The 16,434-nt window shown below is 49.7% G+C and overlaps 1 protein-coding gene across 1 annotated transcript in view; it reads left to right on the forward strand.

Annotated features, from left to right (window-relative positions):
* ARCN1 (archain 1) overlaps positions 1 to 16,434 on the forward strand; it is a 281,523-nt gene that overhangs the window by 106,515 nt on the left and 158,574 nt on the right. The gene's annotated exons all lie outside the window — the stretch shown is intronic.

Raw genomic sequence — 16,434 nt, forward strand, 5'->3', positions numbered from 1 at the left:
ATGCACTGGGGAGAGGGAGGGTACAGAGAGCATTTTCTCCCTCTCTCTAAATACTAGAACTCGAGGGCATGCAATAAAGTTGATGGGCAGGAGACGCAGGACAGGGGGGGGGCTAAGCAGCGAGAAACAGCTACTGATTTGCCTCTCTGTGGGATCGATTCAGTGCACAGACAGACCTGCCAAGGAGGCCGAAACCTTCAGGCTTCTCCACACACCACATTAAAACTGCCTTTCAGCCACTTGCACACAATTTATGTACTATCCTTTCTAAATTTATTTATTCAGAGACTTTTATCCAGCCTTTCCCTCTCAAAAGGGGCTCAAAGAAGCTCACAGCTGAACACGGTAAAGGCAAAAATGTAAAACCACGATAAATCCGTAAAAATGAGGGCAACCAGTCTCCCCAACCATCACCAGCCTCAGCTGCACCCAGTTTTGAATCATGCAGCCCTGAAAGCACCCCCTCACAAAACCCTGCCCAGGGCCAGGTGTAGACTTTAGTGACCCCCGATGATTGGGCAAGCGAGCCCTGCTGAGAGGGCTGAAGCGGCTGACAGCTTCAAGCTGGGCCGGGGGGGCGGAGGGTCCTTTGGGTTCTGGGCGACCTTTGTGCCGAAGGGTAGGTCAGAGAGAGCCATTTTTGAACCAAAGGTACACACCAGGCAATGCAGGAATTCAGTCTGGATTACAGAGGTGGGAAAAGCAAAATTCATGTGAGCGCCACTGGTGGAAATGGCCTTAATGCTGATGATCCAAGTAGCAATAAGGGGGACCCCTTATCTTAACTCAGAGGGGGCGGGACCTGTCAAAAATTGCAGGGAGGGTTGTGCGTGTGTGTGTGCATTGGTGTGACTGAGGGGGCGGGGCAATGTGTTTCAGCTGCTGGCAGGCAGGGGGTGTGTGTGTGTTATTCCCAGTGTCTTTTTTAGAACGCACTACATCCTCCAGCCTGCGGGCGGGTTCCAGAGCATATGGTTAGGTTGCCAGAATCCAGGCTGGAGTTTCCCCCAAACAAGTGATTTTTTTTTACTAGGGAGAGGTTGTGGTCTTTGGAGCATGCTTTTATGGCCTGCAGACCCTCTCCCCCCTCTAAAAGCATGCCCCTTCCGTTTTTTACCCCAATTGTGCAGCATAGGGCAGAGAGAGAGAAAGAAGGTTTCATAAACCCCCTATAAGGAGCGGGGGCTTGGGTGTGTTTTTTTTAAACTGTGCTTACCCCACAGCAGCTCTCTTAGTGAAAGAAAGCCAGGACTGGCTGTTGAGGTTTATACAATGGAGGAAACGCCTCTTGGGAGGGGGAAAGAGAGAGGGAGGGAGGAGCCGGCAGGAGGTAGGGGTGTGTTTGGAAAAACACATGTGATCCACCCCCACCTTCATTGGGGAGGGGGAGGAGGGGGGCTGGGTGCCTAACACAGCTACAGCGAGGGGATCTGGAGGCAAGCAGGCAGGCAGGAGAGATTCCTATTCCACCTTTGATTATGAGGTGGTGATCAAGAGGTGTAGTCTCATCCTCTGGCTCCTGCGGCACAGGAGTGCTTATACAGCAGACCCTCCCCCAACCCCTCCAAACGCAAGTTCCTTGCAGGAACCTTTGAGAAAGCAGAATTTTTTTTTTTTGCACAAAGTCAGCTGTGGACAGAGAAAACATTCCCCACCCCCCATAAGAATTTGCAAGACCATGCAACCTGAAGGCATACAAAAGCAGCTAGCCTTTCTATGCACGATTGTTCTCACGAGTCAGAGAGAGGCAAGCAGGCAGACTCCAGAGTTAGGGGCTGCCGCTAGCTGGTATCTAGACACACACACGGGGGGGGGGAGAGAGAGAGAGAGAGAGAGAGAGAGAGAGAGAGAGAGAGAGAGAGAGAGAGAGAGAGAGAGAGAGAGAGAGAGAGAGAGGGAGAGAGAGAGAGAGAGAGAGAGAGAGAGAGAGAGAGAGAGGAGAGAGAGAGAGAGAGAGAGAGAGAGAGAGAGAGAGAGAGAGAGAGAGAGAGAGAGAGAGAGAGAGACTGATCTTTTTTTTCTTTCCACTTTACACCCAAGGCAGCTCTTTTTTCTTTTCTTTTTTACAGAAGGGAGCTGATTCGTAGCCCCACTCATTCTGTTCCTGAACAGACAGAGAATAGTGGAAGGTCATTCTGAGGGGGAGGGGAGGAGGGGAACTTTCAAACCCTTAAGACAGAAGAAAACAGACAGTCTAAACCAGCCCTCCAAACGCAAGTTCCTTGGAGGAACTTTTGAGAAAGCAGATTTTTGCCCAAACTAACTTCTCCATCTCCAAAAGCCCACTAGCTGTTATCTCACACTATGCTGCTTATCAGCAGGGCTTCCTGTTTTAAAAACCAAGAGTTCTGAGAGAGACAGCCACAGAGAGGAAGAGAAATCAGCACACATGCAAAACTCAGACTTAAGAGGAGGGGGAAGGGAACTTATGCAGTCTGAGAGAGGGAAAGAGAAACGCCGCTTTCATAGTTACTGTAAGGAGGGGGGCTGTGAACCCCCCTAACCCCCAGTTTATTTGTGCTAATGTTCAACCAGATCTTACCCCTCCAGAGAAGCGTAGCGAAAGAAAGTTAAAAAGCTGTGCTCCAACTGTCTATACAGCGAAGAGGCGGAGTTGGGTATTTGGAAAAGCCTCCGTTCCCTACCACCTGATCTGGCTTTAAGAATATGACAGGCTGTTTTGCACCCCATGTGCTCTCCAACTCAGGGAGGGGGAGGGTTGAGGGAGAAAGGGGGGGAGAGGAGGGGTTGGCTTCTCTCGTTATCTTTTACCAAACAGCTCTCAACAGTATGAAACGACAGGGCAAGCAGGTCACACGGCTTTCTAGTTTTCCCCAATCTTTATCAAACACGGGTTTTTTTTTTTAAAACTTTGCCTCAGAGATAGCGACGGGGCCCCACAGGACAGAGAGTTTGTGGATTGACAGTTCCCAAGGGGGGAGGGGGGGCACCAGATGATCAGAGGAGCCTTCTATTTTTTTCTAAGTGGCTGAACGAGCCCAATCTCACAAGGAGGTCTAAAGGGGCTGAATGAGGAGGGCTCGGGGCTCAGACTCTTGCTTGCTTAGCTGGTCCCCATGAAAATAAAACACAGAGGTAAGGTTTTGAACCAGACCCCCGCAGGCTCTTTCATAGATTCATAGAGCTATCCTGAACAAGCAACCCAGTGGAACAGTTTGTTTCTCCAATTTTGAGTCTCTTTCTTGAATGAATGGCAGTGTGAATGTGTTGTCTTCTTGACCTATTTGTCTAGTTTAAAGATGTTGCTAGTAATCTGAAGATATATTTATAGTTGGGTAACCCATTATGATCACCTTTACTTTAATGTTGTTGCTATTTGAAAATATTGCAATCTTTTTATATGTCATGATGTTCAGTAGAAATTGAACCTCTCCAGTCAGAGGATGTGTACCAAAATCAGCCAATGTTTAACTCTTCCTTTACAGGTTAATGAAGGAAACTGAGCCTCTTCAGCAAGGAAATTTGTTTTTGTCCTTTCTAATCTAACTTTTGTCTAATATTGAAAATGTGTAGGTTTTAGTCATGGTTTGCAATTGTAGTGAAACCTCCCTGGCTCAGAGAAGTCTATCTGGCACAGGAATGAAATAATTATATAGTGTGTGTTTTCTCCTTGTAGGAAATGGTATTGTGTATGTTTTCATGGTTGAATATATGTCTCTGTACCATTTAGAATGTTCACTTGGAACAACAGTGGATGGCATTTCAAAAAGCCCGGCCAGTTTTTTCAATGTCAGTTCACGAAGAAACTTAAGAATAAAAACGCGTTTTGCATAGAAAAGGAACAAAAATTGGCAAGGAAAAAAAATTCTAGCATTTTCTAAACAGGGTTTTTGTTAATCCTTAAAGTACCATGGGTTAATAAAAGTCTTGCTAAAGTTCTTGTGTGATATGAATTTCAGGAAAGTTATTTATCCTTAAGTCACTTTTAACCTGCTTATTTTGCATTATAGTTTAAGTATAGAGTATAAGTTATGCAATTTTATTTACTTTTAGTGTGTATTACTGTGCAGTAATATGTTTAGTAATATATATTTTAGTAATATGATTTCAGTAATATATTTTCAGTAATATGATTTTAATAATATGTCTACTCCATTTGCTTCATTTTGCATATATGTATAGAGCAGTAGGTCTTTGAGAAAGTATATTTGTTTGACTACTGCATGTCTCTATAATTTGCCCAAAGATTCTAACATGCATGAGACATTGCTGCTTCATTTTTTATTGGTCTTTTGTAATTGGCTAATTTTAAAGTTTGTTCTTACTAAAATGAAATGCTCATGGTATAAAGTCCAACCTTTTTGTACAGTGCTCTCATGGGTCATAATTTCAGCTCATGAGCAGGTTTTCTCCCATTTTGAGTAGTTTTATATAGATAGGTTATTACTATTTTTGCTTTAAATGCATTTTGCTTTAAATTCATAAGTACCATAATCAAGTAGTTCTTGCTTTTATGATTTTGTTTTGAAAATTAATTGACAGTATGCATTTTGAATTGTCAAAGAATTGAGAGGCAGGGAATAGCCTCTTCTGTCCTGCCTCCAATCTTTTGTCCTGTTTTTGTGTGTGTTTGCTTTCCACAGCAAGCCCTCAGCAGTCTTTTGTTTGTGCCGCTCACTGTCCTGAAAGGCGCTCTGCACATGCACAGAGATACAGTCCCTTTGCCCTCCGTTTTGTTGCTCTCACCCCATTTCCTTCTCTTCTAGGAACCTTTCACACTTGCTTGCAAATTACACACAACGCCTAAGGAAAAGCTTTATTTTGAAAATTTTGGTTTTAATTTAGAAAGGTGTCAAATTGGATTTTGTTTTGCTACTACAATTGTGGCTCCCTTACCATATGGCATTTTGTACATGCTCTTGGGCATCACGCCTCTCTGTCATGTTCAGCCAACCGGCAACACAAGTTTTTTTTTTTTTAAATTGTCTTTTTTATTTTGGAAAGCTATTGTTAAGTTTGTACACTCTACCCCTCTTGGTAAGTATTTTTACTTGTTTTAAGTGCTTTTTTAACCATAGGCTCTTTGTTTATTTTTTGTCTCCTTTCCCTTTTGAGTACACCGTTGTTTTTCTTAACTTCACATATGCTGGGGTTCCCCTAAAAGGACCCCTCAGTAATCTTGCTTTCTCTCCTCTAGCAGTGTGTGAGAGAGATACCTTTTTCAATTTATTTTATAAATATGTATATTGCCTTGATTAATTATGTCAATCTGCTTTAGGATGCCCAGTTCTATCTCCTATGCTGCCAACTGTAACTGGTCTTTATCATATGGATATCTGCCTGCTTTTAGACATACATCCCACTCCTCGGAAAAGTGGAGGGGGAGGGAAATAAAAACTTTCATCATGCTTTATCTTAGCTTTGCAACTCTCTTCTTAGCAGCAGCTCTCTCCGTCTCAATGATTTTTTTTGTCTTGTTTGCTCTGCTTCAAGGTGCAATGCTCTTGCAGAGCACCTTTCCAGTCATTAATATGTTTATCCTTAAGTATGCAGGCCTCTGCTCTCGAGCCACAGCAGATACTGGTGGACCTCCCTGCTACAGGCTCCTCCATTACTCCTCTATGCCATCTCCAGGCAGGAGAACTCCTGGCATGCAGCAACACGGGTTAAACTGCTGCAGCCTCCCTGCTGGTCTCCGCCCTCGAACGTTATCTGGAAGGGGAAAGCAACTGAAAAGGGAACCCTTCACTTGCTTTTCTTACAAAACTGAATCTCATGGGTTTAATTTATCTCCCTTTGTTTAAGTGCTTGACTATTTTGTGTTTTATTGTCAATTTTATGTAATACCGACTACAAGGGACTGCCCCTTGCATCACTGATAATGCCCCCTACATATGTATCCCAAGCATTTCAAACATTTTGTACACAATCAGATATCAAGCTATGCCATGGAATTCCATACATTTCTACTGTAATAATAATAATAACAGGAAGTCAAAGAGTTCAAGCTATCAATTTTGCTCATCACCTACAATTTAATAACTGGGAAAATATATCTAATATATCTAATGTATATAATGTATTTAATGTATCGCATTTTTGCTTGTTTGTATTCTTGTATGTAAACATCCTGTAAATTTCCAAATGAATCTGATATTCAATATTCTACCCTAGCCAATTGGGGAATACCTACTTATAAACTCCCCACAGATGCTTTCTCCTTATATACTCCTTTTGTTGCCTCACAAGAAAACATTTCCTGTGTTCGCATTATAAATTGTACCTCCTCTAAGTTTTCTGAAGGATGTGTTCATTTTAAACCAGATTTATGGAACTATTCTAAACCTCAAAATGTATCTTGTATCAATGTATAAAAATTATGCCTATATTTCTTTTCCATCTGGATGGATTTTCTAAATGTGGACAGCGAACCTTTAATTATGTTCCTGCCAATTTGTCAGCAGTACAATGTTGTCTTAGCCGATGTTATTAATTAAGAATCAGCTTACCCAGTTGCATATGTATAAGCTTTTGATTCTCATTCTTTATGTAACCAGTTGTTGTGTTCTACAAAGTATCCCTACTTCATTTTAGCAAGGCAACCAGCTATTCTTCCCTGCCCCAAAGGTCCTATACCTAGCCAGAGACCATCTTACATATGCATATAATTTGCTTTTTCAATATAAAAAAGAAAAAGATGAGATGTAGGAAATTCTTATGGAAGTATTGCAATGGCAGGCCAGGCCCTCATTGCTTATAATATTGTCATAACAATTTCTGGGTCTCATCTCTGGATATATACTGTCCAAAGTCTACTGACTGTATAGTGACCTCCTGACCTCAGTGGAGTAACTTTAAAGGGATTAGCTTTGGGTAATCCACTCATCCTATGTGACAGCCAATGTTTGCTCTAAGGATGCAGACTCCAAGATAGAATGTGTCATTGTCTTTCTATGCCTTGACCTTATTAATCATTAATCGTGGTATGCCTTGCCTGTTCCATTGTCTAAAATACTGATCAACCTGGCTATTCATTATGTGTCTTTCTTAATAAAACCTTGGATGCTCAAAGAGAGAAAGAGAGAGCAATTCTCCAAGGAAAGATACAGCTGTGTGTGTCTTTTATCAAGGCACTTGCTATGTGCCTTCCCTTCAGCTGCTGTGGGGTAAGCACAGTTAAAAAAAACACACCCAAGCCCCCGCTCCTTACATGGGGTTTATGAAACCTTCTTTCTCTCTCTCTGCCCTATGCTGCATGATTGGGGGGGGGGGGCTGAAGGGGCATGCTTTTAGAGGGGAGAGAGGGTCTGCAGGCCATAAAAGCATGCTCCAACAACAACAACCTCTCCCTAGTCAAAAAAATCACTTGTTTGGGGGAAACTCCAGCCTGGATTCTGGCAACCTAACCATATGCTCTGGAACCCGCCCGCAGGCTAATGTAGTGCGTTCTAAAAAAGACACTGGGAATCACACACACGCACACACCGTGCCTGCCAGCAGCTGAAACACATTGCCCCGCCCCCTCAGTCACACCAATGCACACACACACAACCCTCTCTGCAATTTTTGACAGGTCCCGCCCCCTCTGAGTTAAGATAAGAGGTCCCCCTTATTGCTACTATCCAAAATCGGTTTTACTGGAGTCAGGAGGAATGCCAAGGCGAGCGCGCAGAACAGCATCCCTCTCTCTCTCTCCACACCGCACTGCTGCATCAGCAGAACACACCATGATCCACAGCTGTTGTCCTTGCATGGCTGTGCCCAGGTGAGAAATGTGGCCCTCTCGCACTCACTGTGCATTAGGCAGCCAGGCCACAAAAGCAGGCATCCCCATGCACACACACACGCACGTCCTGTCAGGTGATGGATGGGCCAAGCGTGAGTTGGACCCGGAAGGAGCAGCCAGGCTGATGAACGGGCCCTCAACCCTCTCGCCCACTTGGAGAGAACCACCAGGGTCAAGCTTTGCCCACATTTCTCAGCACACAGGGCAGATCCCTCCCTGCATGAGTGTTTTCAAATTCTAAAAAAAAGGCATTTTTTTTCTTAACTTAGTGACAGAATGCTTGTACATGTGAACAGTCAACTGCTGTGCCAGTTCCAGGTTTTAGGGGGCCCTGCGCAGTCCGTGGCCAGGAGCCCCCGTTCTGCCCACTGCCAGGCTCCCCTTCCCACCCACTCACCTATATGGCCCCCACCTGACGGTGCATCCTTCCCCTGCTGACAAGCCCTCCCGCTGGCCGCACTCATGGCCTTCTGCCTCACCTTCACACACGGGAGTATTGTAAAATTATGCATGTATGACCACTGAAGCAAGCCTCTAAAGGGCCGAAACATGTCTTGGCTTATTTTGGTCATTGTATGTACTAACATCAACTGTATATTTGTTGGTAATATTTGTAACTATGTTTGTGCTTTTTAGGAAGCCTGTATTTTAGGCCCTGTGTTTTTAAATACAATTGTGCACAATATATAATTAAATGAGTGTGTTTGTTTGTTCTTGTAAGAGCCCCCACGATAGCTCCCAGGACGTGGGCCACTGTCCCAGCTGGGTTTTCACCATCCTGCTTAAGGAGCGACTCCTTCCCGCCACTTGGAAGCCTCTGCGCCTGTCTCCCAGCTCCGGCAGCCCTGAAGTTCCTCAGCCTGGAACGGGACCTTTCTTTAGCCCCCTCCTGCTCTCATGTGAGGGGCTTTATCCAGGGGCTGTTGGCACTTTGTCACGCGCCCCCCTCCCGCCTCACTGCAGTTGCTCCTGCTGCCGCCAATGCATGGGCACACACACACACACCCTGAGGACAGGGCTGGGGCAGGCCCACGCAGCACTGCCAGGGGAAGTCCCTTCGGAAGGCAAACTCTTCACCCACACTCAGATGGGCAAGGACTAAATGGGGAGGGGGGGCTTGAGGCAGGCTCCTTTCCCTGAGGGTACCGAAACGTGGACTGTTCATGAACAACGGTGTCTTCCCTCTGGCCATACACACAAGGGTGTTGTTGGGCTGCAAACGGGCTCCTCTGCTGGCAGCAGCAGCAACACAAAGGCCTCCTTTCCCCAATGAGAGGGGGGCAAGAGAGCTCATAGACATATGAACCATGGCGACAAAACCGATGGAGTTTTTTTTAAGTGCTTGTTATTAAAATAAGGCTATTTTAGTGATAGAATCATAAGCCAATGAGTTGAAGTACTTCATATTGACCTTAGAATATGCTCTAACACCCATTTCATATGGCCTCAAAATGTCCCTGTAATTTATTTCCAAAATGTTTTGGGGGCTTGCAGCAGCCAAACCCCCCAGCTGCATGGGGCTCCCTGAGCTCGCCAGAATCTATTCATAGCCTGCATCTGGGCAGCTGGATCCTCAAATCCTTCCTTGGTGCGGGGCTTAATAGTTCTATAGCTCAGCCCTTAAGCTGGAGCCAATTGGGACCATAAAAAGACAGCTGAATTCTCAATTCAGGCTGCACTGGTCTCGCTTGTGCCTTTTAACTCCAAAAATCCGATTTTCACCTCTTGATCCTAAGGAGCCCCCTCTGATGACATTCGACATCTGATGAGCCAATACATCAGCCGCAGAACAACCCCACCGAAGAAGATAACAGCGGTTCCCCAGACCTCCTTGCTGGTGGGAAGGGGCTCCCTGCGTGGCCCATGTTCAAGGACTCCACCCCCCTCCCCACCCTGTCCTCCGCCCTTTGGGCCTCGATGGACCTTGTGGGATGTTGCCCTGTTGTGGCTGGTTGCGAAGGGGGCCCCACAACTGTTCACGCTTCAGGGTCCCAGAAGCGTGGGTCCGCCCCGCCGGCCGTTCAACCTCTGGCATCTTTGCAAACCCCCCCCCCCCGCGCGCATCCCCGTGGCCTCCGCTGGGCTCCGCTGGGTGCGGCTCGCCAGTGGCCGCCGCGCGCCTTCGGGAGTCCGCCTGGTGCCTCCGCCAGAAAGGCCGGCCACGCGCCAGGCGGAGGCCAACCCGACTCGCCCCGCCCCGCCCGAAAGCCAGCTCGTCCCACGGGCGGGCGGCGCCGGCTTCGGCCCGCCTGCCCCACTGGGAAGACCCCGGCCTCGCCCCTTCGCCCCCGGCCTACCTGCCATGGCGGAGCGCGCGGCGGCAAGGAGGCTCCCGGCTGGCGGGGCGAGAGGCGGCCCCGGAGGGCTCGCCCCGCGCCGCCGTCTCCTAGCAGCGCCCTGCCCGCTGCCCTCGGGGGGGCCCGGCTCCCCAGCCGCCCTGCCTACGCACCAGGAGCTGGGTGTGGCGTGCCGGGTTTCTCTCGCTTTTAAGGAGCCTCAAAGCCGCTTACAACCGCCGCCGCCGCCCCCCCCCCCCGCATCTTGTGGGGTAGGCGAAGCTGGGAGAGTTCGGAGAGAACCGTGACTGGCCCAAGGTCATCCAGCTGGCTTCATGTGGAGGAGCCGCCAGATTAGAGTCCGCCGCTCTTAATCTGGCAGGAAGAAAGTAGATTCCTTTGAAATGTGGTGTTGGAGGAGAGTGTTACCAATCGCCAAAAAGACAAATCAGTGGGTTCTCGATCAAATCAAGCCAGAACTGACCTTAGAAGCTAAAATGACTACACTGAGGCTGTGGTGGCATCATGAGACGACAAGAGTCACTGGAAAAGACCGTCATGCTAGGAAAAGTTGAGGGCAGCAGGAAAAGAGGAAGACCCAACGAGAGGTGGATGGACTCAATAAAGGAAGCCACGGCCCTCCGTTTGCAAGACCTGAGCAAGGAGGACATTAGGGGCGCCATGAGTCGGAAGCAACTTGACGGCACTTCACACACACAGTCTTAATCACTGCACCATGCTGGCAGAGAACCCTATGGCCACTTCAGCCAAGCAGCTCTGGGCTCCGGCTTCCAGGGCCTGCTGCTGGACAGGCCATAGGGTTGCCAACCTCCAGGTACGAGCTGGAGATCTCCTGCTATTACAACTGATCTTCAGCCTATGGAGATCAATTCCCCTGGAGGAAATGGCTGCTTTGACAATGGGACTCTATGGCATGGAAGTCCCTCCCTTCCCCTAACCCCACCCTCCTCTGTGGCTCTGCCACAAAAACCTCCCGCCAGTGGTGAAGAAGGACCTGGCAACCCTAACAGGCCACCTCTTCCCAGGCCTGCAGCAGGCGGCTCCCCAAGGCAAAGGAGGTCGAATACTTGCAAGGCGCAGCCAGGAAGAGCCCCCGCCAGCTGCTTCCCCCACCCCACCCCCACTAGCAAGGCCTGGCCAAGATCCACCCCAGGGTGGGAAGCCCCAGGGGACCTTTTGGCCTTGGAACTGTGCCTCCTTGCTGACTCTTTCCCCTTTTGCCCACTGGCCCCTCAACGACAGAGGTAAAGCCCCACATACACAGGCAACCTGCCCTGCCTGTGCCCTCTTCCTCCTCCTGACCCCAAGAGGAAGCCACCTAGGTAGGGATGAGAAGGACACTCTGCTGCCTGGCCTCTTCCCAGAGGGGGGAGGTGACATCTGGTTGCTATGGAGTGGTTCACTGCCTCCCCCGCCCACCAAGAGCCCAGCCTTGTGCGCTCAGCCTTGCTGTCTTTCCACAGGTGCCCCCCTTGTGCACAAGGAGTCAGCCACAGCCGAGCAAGGAGGGTTCAGGCACTGTAGCGGCCCATTGTAAGATGTGCCCTGCCTAGCCTCTCTGAGCCCCAGCCCTTCTGCCCCCTCCTCCCCCCAGAGCCCCCCCAGGCCACCACCTCCCCCGAGGCATGGAGGGCAAATGGCGGCCCCAATGCCTGAGTGCCCCTTGACGGCTTTCAGCGGAGCGGCCCACAGTGCCCGTCACCTGCAGTGGCATGAGTTTCCAGAGAGCCCGCGCGCCCCCCGCTCTCCCCCAGGCCCCCTTGGCCACCATCTCCTCACCCCTCGACAGTCATGTTGACCCTCTGCCTTGTAGCCACACTGCCCCCATTTTTGTGCAGGATATGTTAGTGGCCCTGCTCCACCACCACCCCCAGAACCTCAGTTCAAGCACTGCATTCCCTGAGATCCCCACCTGGCAGCTACCCAGGGTCCCTTGTCCCACTCAGACTCATGGGTGGAAGGTCTCCTTTCCCCTGACAGGGTCCCTGCTCCATGCAAGAAAACAAGCAGCAAGCAACAGCTGAGGCTTTTCCAGCAGCAGCAGCAGCCCTCAGTGTCTGGAAGGCTGCTGCCCTCACTCCAGCTGTTTCCTGTCTCTGACCAGGCAGGCCAGATTGAGTGGAGGAGTTTTCCCTCCTGCCTCTGATGTCCCAAGGGCCGTGTCCCCCTCCCCACCCCAGGGCAGAAAAGAAACATTCTCCCTCCTCCCAAGGTTGCAGCAGAAGGGCCTGAGGGGGGGGAGGCAGCCTTCTCCTCTCCCCTCTGGCCTCCCCCCTTTCCGGCAGGACTGCACCCGCCGTCTCCTCTTGGCCCCCTGCCTGCCTGCCTCCTTCTCTGCACTGCAGCCGAGGATCTGACGCTGGCAGCTTGACAGGGACTGCTGCAGCTGCTCTGCTCCAAGCCCTGACCTGCCAGCAAGTCCCTTCTGATGCAGGGGAGGGAGGTGCTGCCCTCTTCCCTCCTGACTGCAGCGAGCAGAGGCACCTGGGGAAGCTGGCCTCTGCCTGCACTTGGCCACGCAACTCCCTGGCCCAAGGAAATGTCGGGGAGGGGACCAAGGCAACACCAAAGCGTGGGGTGGGACTTGGACTCTGAGCTGGTTGCAGTCCCAGAACTTGTACGGCGAAGGAGAGTGCCTCTGAGCAGGTGCAGAATTAACGTCTCCCCACCATCCACGTGAGCAGACCCCACACTTTAGGACAAAACTTTGGACTGCTCCAAGTCAGTGTGTCTCAGGCCAGCCTGCCAAGGGTGCAGAGGCAGAAAGATCTCTGTACTCTCCTGCAGGGGCGTGGTGGAGCGGGGCAGGGAATTGGGGGTGGGATGGGTCCTCAGCAGCCTCTTCCATCCTCAAAGAAGATGTGATGCTCCAGATAGATCTCCATGTTCAAAGGCAACAAACCTCTGACTCTCAGTGCCCAGAAAGAGCCGATTGGCAGGCTGGTGCCTCAAAGTCTGGGGGCTCCCTTCGTATCTGGGGCGCATAGCATGATGTCCATGCAAATTAGCTTCCAAACTGAGGAAAAAGGCTTAAATTCAAGAAAAATTAAGCACAGAAAACATTTCTTTTGGTGGCAAATGACATCCTGTGAACAGTCCTTTATTGTGGTCATCAAAAATCTGATTTGAAGAGAAGGTCACGGTGTGGGGAAATGAAGCGTCTACTGGGGCGACCTTCAGTTTGACAGCATGTTTTCGGGAGAGGGGTGATATTGGAGCCAGCCGAAGTCATGACCAAGGCAGCTCTTGTGAAGGAGGCTGCTTATCCAGGCAGTCTTCTCCAAAAGCCAAATAAGTAATTGAGGAAGCGGTTTTTTTTTCTTTCTATGGGGCCTCGACAAAACCAGTAAAAAAAAGATAGAAAAATGGAAGAAAGCACAGAGCTGTGCATCTGAGCAAAGGTGAACAGCCGAACTCGAAAAAGCTGAATAATTATTTGGCTTTTTGGCTATTGCTTCAGGGAGATCCCCAGGTTTTGGTGTTCAGTAAAACCAAAACCTGAATATTGCCAAAATGGCTGATTTGGGGTTTATTTTCGGTACGGGTATATCGACATGCACAATCCTACTTCTACCTTGCTACCAAAGAATGAGCTCATAAGTATTTGCTGATTGGTTATTTGCATCTGTGCTGTTATCACTTATTACAATAGCCAAACAGATACTTAGAAGTCGTCACAGGATGGCGAGAAGCAACTTTAGAGAATGATACGATTGATAATTTTATCAGTAAAGAAGCACTCCTGTAAGAAGCAAATCAGATTTCTTTGGATTGAAGTCGCAGAATGCAGAGGTTGAAGAATTAAAGATCTTGGAAAGATATTGGAATCTTTGGGCTTATTTGATAATCCCTAAAAGCAACAGACAAAAGGCTGAAACCTGATTTGTTTTAAATATTATAATCAATTTTGATATGTATTAATAATGCTAGGAACTCTAATTATAATAGCCTGCATATCTACATTTTGTGTAGGTATAATTATCTTAGGTCTTTATTGTATAAGGTCTTGCTTAACAAAAATAATCTCTTCTTTAATTAATGAAAGATCGAGGGATTCAACAGGTGTCTTGGTCAATTGCTGGCTGCTCAAATAAGAGGGAAAATAGGACTCATGGTCCAAAAGATTATATTGTTCTATCAAAAGCCAAAGAAAGAGGGGTAATTTTTTCTGGCAGAGAGAGATGTGAGACTGCTGCTGTTCAGAGGAATTCTCAGTTCAAAATCTCTCTTAAGTGTTGCAATAATTCTCAAGCTGCACCCTGGCATTCTTTGTCGAACCCAGACTGGGAGAGGAATATGCTCAGGAGAAACAAGGAGTCTGGGCGGTTTCTCCCAGCCAACAGGAGTGTGCTTTGGTGTCTTGGGAGCACCTTGGCAACAGAGCCCTCTCGCAAAGCTTGCGAGGAAGAGCAAGCGGCAGGCACCAGGATGCCACTATCGGACAAGACTCAGGAGAAAAAACACGCATGTCTTCTTTACTTCCTTTATTTCTAGCCTCACCAAGGCAGATTACATGGTGTGAAACTATGCAATCCAATAGCATGAGACGAATCTAGTAAACAAAGCAACAGGCCCAGGATTACAAAAAGTAGAAAGAAAAGGAACTGGCAAAGGAGAGCAAGAAGACCACCAGTTGCTGCTAAAGTGCCACACCCATCTTACCTCCCCCTCCCCCACAGAGCCCTTGGCAATCATCAGTAGTGGGGCCTCCTCACACTCCCCTGTGAGGTAGGTCAGGATTACACCCCCAGTTTACAGCTGGGGAGACTGAGGCACACACAGGGGGAGGGTATGCCTTTTTTAAAGCTACCCAAAAGACAGGAGTAGAATCCTGCCCTGAGAAACTGATTGCTTTTCCTACCGCCAACGCCCGACACACGGAGCAGGCAGCAGGTCAGGTAAACAGACGGACACAAGGCCTGTCCTCCAGCACTTAAAGTTGCACGGGGAAAGAGATGGGGGGGGGGTCAGCAACTCATGCCAGAAACCTCACAGGACTCAAATGGTGCCCCCCAACACACACACACACACACACTCCACTCGCACACACACACACTTGCCTCCTGGAGCTGCTGCTCGTCAGGAGTTCTGCAAATGTCCCAACAGGACTGAGGAGCACCGAAAAACCCTCTCTAGTGGACTTTGGCTTTTTGAATGGAATTAGCAAAAGGTCAGTTTTCTTTTTCCTTTTTTAATGTGTCTAGGTTAAAAAGCTGAGAATGCCTCAGCCATTGCTGTCAAGAGCTAGAAGTCCAGGAGGCTCCGGATCAGCCCCTCTTCGTAGTGCCAAAATCCAGAGTCCCTGACCGTACACACCTGCAACTCATCCTTCCTCATTCCTGACCTTTAAAAACAGAACACAAAATTGTAATTCTGAAAATGCCCCCAAAGGACACCCAGATGGGCTCAACATGCAAGCATGGCAAACGCAGCTGTGTCGAGGGGTTTCGTTTGGACACAGTCCCTGCTGGGGCTGGTAGCTTGAGGGAGGGGCTCTGAGGCCTCTGCATGCCATGCTCATGGTCAGCCCCATGGCCAGGCTGCCTGAGGGTTGGGCCATAGCCCTGCTCAAGTCCTTAAGGCTGGGAGGACAGGCTGCCCTCTTGCCTGCCAGGCAAGGCCCTGCCCTGGCCCCATCCCTGATTTAGGCCAGGGCTCAGGCAGGCCTTGCAAAGGATGCTGGCAGGCCTCTTCTGCTGGCCCCTCCCAGGCAGAAGAAAATCAGGAGCTTCCAGGCCCCTCCACAAGCAGGGAGCCCAGGAAGAACGCATGCAGGAGTTGGGACGGGGGGCGCAGCTGGGCAGCCTGGCAGAGAAGCGCCAAGCGACTAGTTTTGCTTCCTTGGTGATGCCTTGGCACAAGAGCCAGGCCAGAGCTGAACGCGGGGCCTTTCATTGGCTGCTAGAGGCGGGAGGGGAGGGCACACAGCCTCAGTACCTCCAGGAGCCAAGCCCTCCAAAGCCCCACCCCCCAGGATGCAGGACACAAAGTAAAGCTCAGCAATTGTGCCTGGGGAAAGGCACGCACGCTCCCCACCAGGGCAGAACCCCCACCTGCTCCCCCTTCCCAGCCCGCTGCTCCCTGCCCTGCCCTGGCTCCAGCACCTAAGGCGAGTTGGCTGAGAGGGGGGGTGGCCCAGGCCCCAGCCCAGGAGTCTCTAGCGCAGAGCCCACCCGCCCACGATCCTATGTGCTCCCCCCCCCCAGCCCGGCACCCCTGTGGCTCAGGACCTGCCCGAGCGCACAGCCCCTTCTCCCTGCTTGGCCCAGAAGGGGCCGGGCTGGTGCCTCTCTCCCGCCACCCCCCGGCAGTGGGCCGCTCTGTGCCCGCTGGCCTGGCCAAAGTGTGCAGGCGCATCTGCGAAGCGGCGTCGGTTGCAGGCAGCTGGGT

Source organism: Euleptes europaea, chromosome 14 (assembly GCF_029931775.1).
Source record: "Euleptes europaea isolate rEulEur1 chromosome 14, rEulEur1.hap1, whole genome shotgun sequence".
NCBI lineage: Eukaryota > Metazoa > Chordata > Lepidosauria > Squamata > Sphaerodactylidae > Euleptes > Euleptes europaea.